This window comes from Octopus sinensis, linkage group LG1 (genome assembly GCF_006345805.1).
Source record: "Octopus sinensis linkage group LG1, ASM634580v1, whole genome shotgun sequence".
In the NCBI taxonomy this organism is placed as follows: Eukaryota; Metazoa; Mollusca; class Cephalopoda; order Octopoda; family Octopodidae; genus Octopus; species Octopus sinensis.
Genome location: NC_042997.1, coordinates 38,262,497 through 38,273,980, shown reverse-complemented (window position 1 = coordinate 38,273,980; position 11,484 = coordinate 38,262,497).

Genomic DNA, 11,484 nt, shown 5'->3' with positions numbered 1-11,484 from the left:
CCATCCATCCATCCATCCATCCATCCATACATACATACATACATACATACATACATACATTCATACATACATACATATACATACATACATACATACATACATACATACATACATACATACATACATACATACATACATACATACATACATATATACATACATACATATATAGAAACACCCTCAGTTTGGCATTAAATCCATTATCATTCCTACTACAAAAATCAAATAGTTACAGTTTAGGGTCTGCAACTACCTGAGATATTAGTGTAACCCATACTTTGTGCATGACCCCAGCATTTATGCCAAAAATTGTTAACAATGCCAAAAAATCAGCTGGAATTAATAACAATGTTTTCAGCTGACTTAGGAATGGAATTTGGCCAACAGAAAGTGTTCATATTTGATTGTTGAACAGGGAAAATTTATCCTCCAGACTGAAAACCTGTGCATCAGTCGTCTCACCTGCCTCACACAAAGAATGGTAGAAGTAGCTAGGCACTGATGAACGTGCTGTCAGTCTCCTTCAACCTGGAATAATAAAAGCAGGTTAGCTTATAAAATCTATTATAATGATTTACTCAAATTATAGTAATCTTGTACAATTAAAATGGCCTTTCCTAAAAAGGTTTCAAGCTTCTGGAATGTCTCTTTTATACATACATACATGTATACATGCATACATGCATGCATGCATGCATCCATACATACATACATACATACATACATACTTACATACATACATGTGTGTGTGTATCTGTGTGCGCGCGTGTGTGCGTGCGCTAGTATATGTGTGTGCATATGCGTGTAAGTTTTGAGTATATACATAAATACACACACACACACACACATATATCTATATCTATATCTATCTATCTATCTATCTACCTATCTATCTATTTATCTATCTATCTATCAATCTATCTATCTATCTATCTATCTATCTATCTCTCTATATATATATTTGTTCCGAAAGTATAGAAGGAATGCATATAGATTTTTATAGTTCATCATAACAGTGTTAGACTAATATTTAAGTTTCCTCAATTCTTCTAATCCACAGTGAGTTGCTTGTAAAGTACATATTGTTCAATTAATGACGAGTTGTCTAAGCCTATTCAAGATGTCCAGCATTATAATATCTTAACTGCTGATTGCTTTATGCTTTCGCTGAAAATTCTATCCTATGAATTGCGTTTGAAGTTTGACACTTATTTTCTGTGGAGCGATCAAAAAATTATTGAAGCAGTCAGTCAGGAGACGTCCCACCCTCTTTTCCCGTGCATTAAAAGTAGAAGTTGAATGCGTTCATATTCTTTTAGTTAGAGATGTGTAATTTAAAAATTTAGTAAAGTATTTCAGAATCATTGCTCTTTGTGCAGTGAACAGGTCGCGGTTTAAAAGCGGCGAAAATATGTTTTATCACAAATTAAATTTAAATATTGAAGTGAATATAACGTTTTTTTTTGTTGTTTTTAAATGGCTTATAAACACCTTCCACGCTGCAATTGTTTTATATATACATACATATGTACGCACGCCTGTGTTTGTGTGTGTGTGTGTACGTATGTGTTTGTTTGCTTGTCTATCTCTGTGCTCGTGTTTCATTCTTTGAGCTCGTCTCTCATCGCTTGAGAACCGGTATTGATTTGTTTCTGCTCCTGTAACCAACAGATTTATCAGAGTGAATTAGATAAGCACTGGATTTAATCAATATCATTGACAAAACCCTTGAAAGTAATGTTCCAACATAATCTCTGTGCAATGATTGAAGTCCGTAAAGGAGTAAAGACTATGTACATATATCATTTATTCATCCTAAATATCACACGGAAATAAACACAGACACACCTGCACATAGATTGAAATACGTATACTCATAAAAATATGCCTAAGCTTATATGACTGTGGCTAAAGCCTTGTTTAAATAAGAGCTTAGAATTAAATTGAGTATTAAGGGAATAATTCATTCACAAATAAGAAAATGTTCGATGAATCAATTAGATCAGGAATCAATTTAATATAAAATTTAATATAAACTCAACTTCACAGTATTAATTTCTCGAATGAACATATATCTTTATTTTCAAGAAAGAAATAATTTGATGAAAATATTTCAGTATGAAATGTGTTTGCTCCGAGATATAAAATTAATTTTATATATAACATAGATCTTTTATTATTTTAATATACAAAGAAACAGATTAGAAAAAATGGAAAGACAAAAAAAGATTTTACGTGAGAATAGGGCAAATTCAATCGTGTATGACGTACTACAAATGCTCGTACATGACAAATAAACGTATCCCCACTCAGTGGGTATGGTTTTTGTAAGATAATAAATGGTTCAAATATCGCCGATAGCATGTTTTATATATTTTAGTGATACCTTACTTGTATGCAAATACTAAAAGCGTTCATCTTAAAAGATTTTTAAAATTTATTTTCAGAGTAACTAGAGATAATGCTATGCAGAGAAATATATGAGAAGTAACTCTGATTATATAGAGGTAGACTTACTGCAGCTCTTTACAAAATTGCCGAAAGCTTTATACTTTTATCTTTTGCAGTTTATTAGCTTATACATTCAACGATAGGAGGTGAGCGAGCTAGTATATTCATTAGATCACTAGAGTTTCATACACCATTTAATTTGGATGGTAATTATCATATGTTGAAAATTTTCAATCGAATTTGCTTTTGAAATGAGCAAATAAGAATATAAATTATTAGTTCCAAAATTTAGCACAAGGCCAGCAAATTCTGGGGAGGGGGTTAGTCGATTACATCGACGCCAGTACTTAACTACTGCTTATTTTAATCGACCCCGAAAGGGATGAAACGCAAAAATCGTCCGCGGCGGAGTATGAACTCAGAACGTAAAGCCGGACGATATGCCGCTAAGCATTTCGTCGGGAATGCTAATGATTCTTCCAGCATGCCACCTTAACAATAATATAAATATTAACCAGATAATCCTTTCTACTATAGGCACAAGGCCTGGAATTTGTAGGGAGGTTATAATCGATCACATTGATCCCAGTACTTCACTGGTACTTATTTTATCGAACTCCAAGAATGAAAGGCAAACTCGACCCCGGCGGAATTTGAACTCTGAACGTAGAGACGGTCGAAATGCCGCTAAGCATTTCTCCCGGCGTGCTAACGATTCTCAAGCTCCCCGCCTTAATAATATAAATGTTAACGGGACAATGAACATTTTTTCAATCGATTTTGTCATATATTTTAGCGAAATGCAATATATGTTAGTTAGTTAGTTAATTTTTTGGCTCAAAAGCAAAAAGCAAGGCCATGTAGGGGGACATGAAGTTATGTACAGGGTGGTGTTCATGTAAAGAGTTCAGGCCACTTGAGGTCAAGGGAGACTTTGAACAAAGCGGTCGTCAGCATCTTCACCATCTCGTCTGGCAGCTTGTTCCCCGGATCCGCAACCCGGACGGAGAAAGCTCCTCTCCTTCGATATATCATCAATGAATTAAGAAGTGTTTATGAAGTGAAATTAGGTGAATTGCAATAGTTCTATAAATCTAAAATGAATAAAATTTTTCCATAATTCGGGTATGTCCGAGGGTCCATACTTGAATAAAATATAAATAACATGTTCTTTTTATATTCAGTTTCACCTGCAATCTTTTAAAGCTTCCACTTCCTGTTCTGATTTCACCTGTTCAATTAATTAAGAAAGCTTTCGTTTGTGCTCCTGCATTCCTTTGCTGGTCCACTGTTTTTACAAGCAGCGCGTTCTATAAACGAATAAGATTTTTAAAATGCCAATGAGACAAAGAGTCGATTTATTAATTTTATCATTATTAAAGATATGTATTAGTTAATTTGTATTATTTCTTACGAAGATACATAGAAAATATGATTGGACTAAAAACAAATCTTATTTAAAAAACGAAATGTGAAAGGTGCTATTTAATGAGTTTAAATTGACATATTTGTGCTTTAAAACGATGAATAAGAATAATCTTTTTCTCAACGTAGCTTAGCATTTCTGCTAAATTTCAATAAAAAAATTATCTTCAATAAAAAAACTGATCTTCTGGTTTTCAATTGAACTGAAAAACTCTGATAATTTTGCACCTAAAATCCGCTCATTAACTATAGTACGTGAAATATATATCCCTTTAAACGTTTGGGAAATTAGACATTATTTCAACTTGAGGAACTCTACCCTTACAAGACTCTCCACCATACCCTTTTGTGGAAACAAACCGAAACTGGTCATAATTTGGAGTTAGTGCAAATATACCTCACTTCTTGCCACATAATTTTATGTAAAAACCATATAAGAAAATTTATTAGTGATGACTCATCGATTTTACCACATTTTGCCCCATAAGCTTTATCTACTGCACCAGTTTGGACGTAGTGTCCAGTATTAGATTCTCCAATTTTAGGTCTTTTAATTTTGTTCCACAACGACAGAAATTTGTGGATTTTAAGATGTTATCTGGTGTTATTCTTTCCGATTTGACTACTTTTGCGTCATAAGTCTTCTTGTACTGCATCAATTTCAAACTGGTTTCTAGTAATTGATGTGTTTCATTGAGAGTTTTCTATAAAAGATAATTATAGACGCAGGAGTGGCTGTGTGGTAAGTAGCTTGCTTACCAACCACATGGTTCCGGGTTCAGTCCCACTGCGTGGCATCTTGGGCATGTGTCTTCTGCTATATCCCCGGGCCGACCAATGCCTTGTGAGTGGATTTGGTAGACGGAAACTGAAAGAAGCCCGTCGTATATATGTATGTATATATATATATATATGTGTGTGTGTATGTTTGTGTGTCTGTGTTTGTCCCCCTAGCATTGCTTGACAACCGATGCTGGTGTGTATATGTCCCCGTTACTTAGCGGTTCGGCAAAAGAGACCGATAGAATAAGTACTGGGCTTACAAAAGAATAAGTCCCGGGGTCGAGTTGCTCGATTACAGGCGGTGCTCCAGCATGGCCGCAGTCAAATGACTAAAACAAGTAAAGAGTATAGATAATTATACTAAATGTTATTTTTTAAATAATAGATATCGTGGTTTAAAAACGGACTTGGGTATTACTCATTCAAATTCACTAAGTTTTGCCTCATAAAGTTTTGCCTCATAAACGAGGTTTATAGAATTGGATTTCCCTCAATAAGATCTTTTATTTAAACGTAAATAAATTAAAAGTAATTTGGCAATAAGGACACTACACTATTTTATATTTAAGAGATGAGGAATTATGTACATTATTTACAACTAACGGATATTTGTCTTCATCTTGTTTGTTGTTAACACAACGTTTCGGCTGATATACCCTCCAGCCTTCATCAGGTATCTTGGAAAAACTTTGAACCTGGGTTTTCATTCCTAAGGTCTATTATTTTAATAGACAGAAAACACTGGAAAATACGAAAACTAACAGAAGCAGCTCATATGCTAGGACACATAACAACCCCCTAAGCAGACCGAGTGCAGATATGAAGAGCACATGGGGAACCGGTATTAACAAATTGCGAGTTCGATTCCAGGCAGTGACCTGAATAATAATAATAATAATAATAATAATAATAATAACAACAACAACAACATCGAAAAATACCTCAGGAATGAGAACCCAGGTTTGAATTTCCCTAAGACACCTGATGAAGGCTGGAGAGTATATCAGCCGAAACGTTGTGACAAATATCCGTCAATTGTAAATAATGTAAATAAAGGACACTATACTGTTCAGAAGTTGCATGTATGTAGTCTTTTTGTATTCTGAACATATTTATTCAAAATATTTTCTATCATATCTCAAAATTGAGCAGATTCCTGTGACTTTTTAAGAACTGAATTTGTCTAAGGAAATAAAAATTATCGAGAAGTAAATGTTGAATTAAAGAAACTTATTTTTCACGACAGTGGGTGAATGACACACACACACACACACACATATATATATGCACACACATACACAGTCTCTACATGTAAAATGTTAACTTGTACTGATGTATCTTTTCCGCTTAAGTCTATGAGTGCGAACGGTATGGTACATCTGAAATGGTAGTATAAAATATATACCTGGAATATGTTGGTGTCGCTTAATCACAAATTATTATGTTCTTTATGACTTGAAAGTTATAAGTTTACAGAGTTATTGAGTCAATGTTTTCGTTTAATACCTATTTCAGAAGGGATCATATTTAGAAGGAATTCTCAGGGACCCTGCAAATTTTAGGTTCCTGTACGATACGTACACAGTATTAGTTCTTCTTTATTTACAATAATCCGTAGATATTGTATGCACACAACAATCTTTGTTTACATATTGTATAGTGCAACAATTTTTACACTATCATATGACATATTGCATGGTATTTACAGGTAATTCAATGATCCTTTGAGAGGTAATTAGAGTCTGTGAATAAATATTTCTCAGATACAAAACTATAACAGTACAAACTATAACAGTATATAAATTCTATTTTTAAACGTACTTAATGGAAAGTAAACATTCAGATGAATGCTTTCGAAAAATAAAATGAAATAAAAGAATCTACTTTGGGAAAGCTTTCGTTTTGAATCAAAGTCTCTCAAATACACGAATTGACAAAATCTGCTACCTAAGTGCTTCAGTCTTGTTAATACGATTAATAATGGCGAAAGTTCATTAACTTTACCTAATTACTTTTTAATTTCAGCTTTGGTACAAATGATTGATTTTTGTTTTCTATTTGGTGCAAAGATTTTATTCAACACTTTTATATAATTATATTTAGATATCAATAGATGTATTTTGTTTCTCTTGAGCAATGCGAAACAAGAACAACAATATTCATGACATGGTAACGTTTGAAAAGTATGGTTGCATATGGTTTCCGTGTTTTTTTTTTAAATAATGATATAAATTAGCGCTTGAACACAACTTTTTGAAGAGAGATATAGACGATTAAACAACAGAACATAACTAATACTTATGTTATCAAATTTGGAAGGATCAAAAGAAAAATGTACGCCATTTGCACTGATATACAAATGAGAGATACGAAACGAGTAATATTTTTGTGCACTTGGCGTTACACTGTTGCTACTTTTTAATTTGTGGTAGAATACAAAGAAATATACATGTAGAGTAAAAGTGAATGAAATCCAACTCAATACTGTTTTTATATTCCAATATAGAATTTGTGACTGCTTCAATCCTGCAAATGAAGTTTCTAATGACACTGTCATTTTTGTATTTGTTTCTTTAATCGTTTTTTTTATTGTCATCGTAACCATATCCGTCTCGTTAAAAGTCGCCAAGTGTAAATCAAGAAACTTAATAGTTTTACTTAAGAATGTTAAAGGAGATCTCGTTCCTATTATGCAATGGTTAGAGATAAGTAGTAGTCTTCAGAAAGACAAGCAAAGGGCTTCAGCAGACTTGAACACGAACCATATGAACAAATAATTGTTAATTTTGCTATCTTGTCGGCCATATCAGTTTTGGATATCTACGTACATCATATATATATATATAATATATATATATATATATATATATATATATATATATATATATATATATATATATATATATAATTATACATACATATATATCCATGTATACGTAAACACACACGCACATGTATATAAGTAATATACTTTAGATTTCCTGGTTAAAATTTTTCTAAAGTTTTCCAAACACATTAACTATGTTTGCACTTGAAATAAAGGCAACAAAAGGATTCTAGTAGAATGGACTAAATTGTATAAAAGCATTTTTGTTCGTGATTCAAATTACCAAAATGAATTAAAAATACAAACAAATGAAAAACAAGCAAATAACATAATGCTTATTGTTAATAGAAATATTTGTATCGTGTTTGTCCTTGTTTATACAATTTCACGCGAAATTCTGAAGCAAACAAATAAGCTGAAGAACAATAAAAACAATCTCAGACATCAGGTCCTTTGTCCACTCTACATAATATTGTTTAATCTGACATATGTATATTATATACAAAAGCAATCGAACACATACATATACAAATCCATACACATATCTATACAATCTCATACATATACACACACAGCCAACTTCTACCACGCTCTTTCTTTATCTGTGTTTTCTCTTTCTGCACCCTCTCCGTAAGATATAAGTATACACATTGTTGCTCAGCTAAATATAACTGTATGAAATGCACTATGTTCGTTAAAAACGTGAATCTATCTAAGAATCTATTACTTTGACAAGATAGTATTTTTATTGTATGTGATTGGTTCACATCTAGACATGCGAGAATGAGAATCACGCAAACAGTTACATATTAATACATACGCATTCACTCACACACCCACTCCCGCTCTCACTCACTCACACATCCGTAAACATTTTCACACAAGCTGATACGCACACTGACTCACGCTGAGACAAGCACACACATAGTCGTACATTGAACAAAGCTATAAAAACAATTTAGATGTCTCTGAACGTCCCATGAATCGAGGGTGGGAGTTCTTAAAACGCAGATGATTTTGACACGATATGTTGTTGCGCATATTTATCAGCTCCACACATATGTGCGCACACCCTGTGTATATAGTCAAATCGAACATTAAAAATGACAAATAACAAAACAACGGAAATACGTACACATGGAATGTATTTTCTTTATGCTTAGTAAAGATGGAAAGAAGTGTAGATTTTTAACGTTCCGAGCATAGTTCTTCGTCAGAAAGGGGAGAAAGGAAAGGTCCCTGAAAGGAAAATATCCAGGAAAATCATGATATGTTTTTGAGTATATTTACCAGCTGCACACACAACGTGCGCGAGCCAAATATATACTCAAATCGAACATTAAAAGTAACAAATAACGAAGCAACGAAAAAACGCACACATGTGGTTACTGTTAATCTACTAATTGACATTTCACGTTTCACGCGTTGTGCTTTACTATTTCCACTAAGCTGTACGCATGAAATAACGATTAAGGGGGCCCCTATATATATATATATATAATATATATATATATATATATATATATAAGATACCTTACCCCCAAATAATTTTCAAATCCTTTAAAGTCTTGTGTAATCATACATAGCATTATATACAATGGAAACTGATTACCAGCATTTTTAAGTGTAACGTTTGAGAATTCTGATGTCTTGCATGAGACCAGTTGTTGTATGGTAATTTTCGCAAATAAAGAAAACATTTAATCACCAAATACGGTGTTATGTACTCATCTCATCGTTTACTAGCCACGCATATATATATATATATATTATATATATATATATATATATATAATATAATATATATATATATATATATATATATATATACACACATATATATACACATATATATATGCAATTATGTATGTAAGTATGTATGTAGATATTTGTGTATGTACACACACATATATGTACATACATATCTATCTATATATTATAAATAATATTAGGGTAATAAGAATTATGGAAATTATTATTACCAGTGGCTTAGCACAAAAAAGATTAGTCAATAGACTATATATTATTCACATAAAAATATCGTGTACATTAAAACACATTAAGAGGCTTCCAAATAGGAAAGCGTTGTGCTAGAAAGAGCAGTAGACAACTCAAACCACTAATTAGGGATAAATTCTCGAAAGGAATGAAAATTAAAAACGTTTACCATCTAATTTAATTCCTTTCGAGAATTTATCCCTAATTAGTGGTTTGAGGTTTCTACTGCTCTTTCTAGCACAAAGCTTTCCTATTTGGAAGCCTCTCAATGTGTTTTAATGTACACGATATTTTTATCTATATATTATATGTGCTTGTGTGTATTATTCAAATACATGTAACCCTGTATTCCTCATTTCCAGTCTAATATATTTGATATGTCTTCTAGTTTCTTAGTAGAAAAAAATATGGTTGTCCGAAACGTCTAGGGTATTCTATGTTTCATGTATGTGTATTAATCCATGGGTTTCCCATATAACTTTAAGAAGATTCAATCGTCAGGAGCAGAAATATGATATTGAGGACACGTGTATAATTTTCAGCTGTCAAATAGTGAATTTTTGTACATCATGCAGCGGTTGTATTTGAAACTGATATTTTCGACATTCAGGCACCATTGTTCAATACACCAATGAAATATGCCATCATATTGTTATGCAATAGTAACGCTCTGTTAACACTGTGTGGACACTTTCGTTTTAGTTCATGCTGTGTTCGATCATTTTGTGCAGTGAGAAGCATATACATTAATCGCATGACTGCTCTCAGCTGCACAATACTCAGTTTTGGGCAATGGAGCGTTGATCAAAGTCATAAATCTGTATCGTGCAGTATATGCATTCGATGAAGAATGGAGACAGATAATATGTTTGTTGTGACAGCCAATAACATACAGAATTAAATCGAATATACTTTCAAATTAAAAGAAAAATAGTTTTCAAGTAGGTAATATCTTTCAATATATCACGTATACTGCACATACAAACACACACACACACACGCACACACACACACACACACACATAGACGCACACACACACACAAACACCATTACGTACTGTATATATGTGCATTCTTACGTGTTTGAAACCAACCTCACACACGTTTACACGTATGTATAACTATGGTATGATCATAAATGCTTGTATGTATGTAAATATATGCATGTAAATATCTATCTATCTATTTGTCTATCTATCTATATATCTTATCTACATGCATACCTTTGTATTATATATCTCTCTATTTCTCTCCCTCTCTCTCTATATATATATATAAAGTGATGGTTTGTTGCCAACTTAATGTTGCAGTCCCAGCAAAGTGAATGTTAATGCAATTTAGCTCCAAGAAACACCGTTTCTAGTTGACTACCTGACACACGCGTTCTGTGTCCTTAAGCTTTCAAATAGTGGAGATAAGTACCTTGATCCAACACAGCCAGGATTCACAGACTAATTTCAGGGTAGTTGCCGTTCACCAGTCTGGAGTAGCTTGCCTCTACTAGCTGTTGGTGCTAAATCGCTGTTGAAAACTTATAGAATTTCAAATGAAATAAATTCACTGATCTACAAAATTAGAAATATTGCATTTCTAAATCTCTCAGAGAGAGTTATGCACGATAAAGTGATTGTCTATTGCCAACTTAATGTGGCAGTCCCAGTAAAGGGAAGAATGCTACTGCTATTTAGCTCCAAGAAACACTGTGTTTTGCTGGCTACGTGATACACGTGTTCTGTTTCCTTAAGTTTTCAAACAGGGGAGATAAGCACCTCCACCCAACAAAGCCAGTATCCAGAGATTTTATCGTGCTGCTACTGCATAACTCTCTCTGAAAGAATTAAAAATGCAATATTTCTAATTTTATAGATCAGTGGATTTATTTCACTTGAAATTCTATAAGTTTTCAACAGCGATTTAGCACCGACAGCTAGTAGAGGAAAGCTACTTCAGACTGATGAACGGCAACTACCCTGAAACTAGTCTCTGAGGGCTGGCTTTGT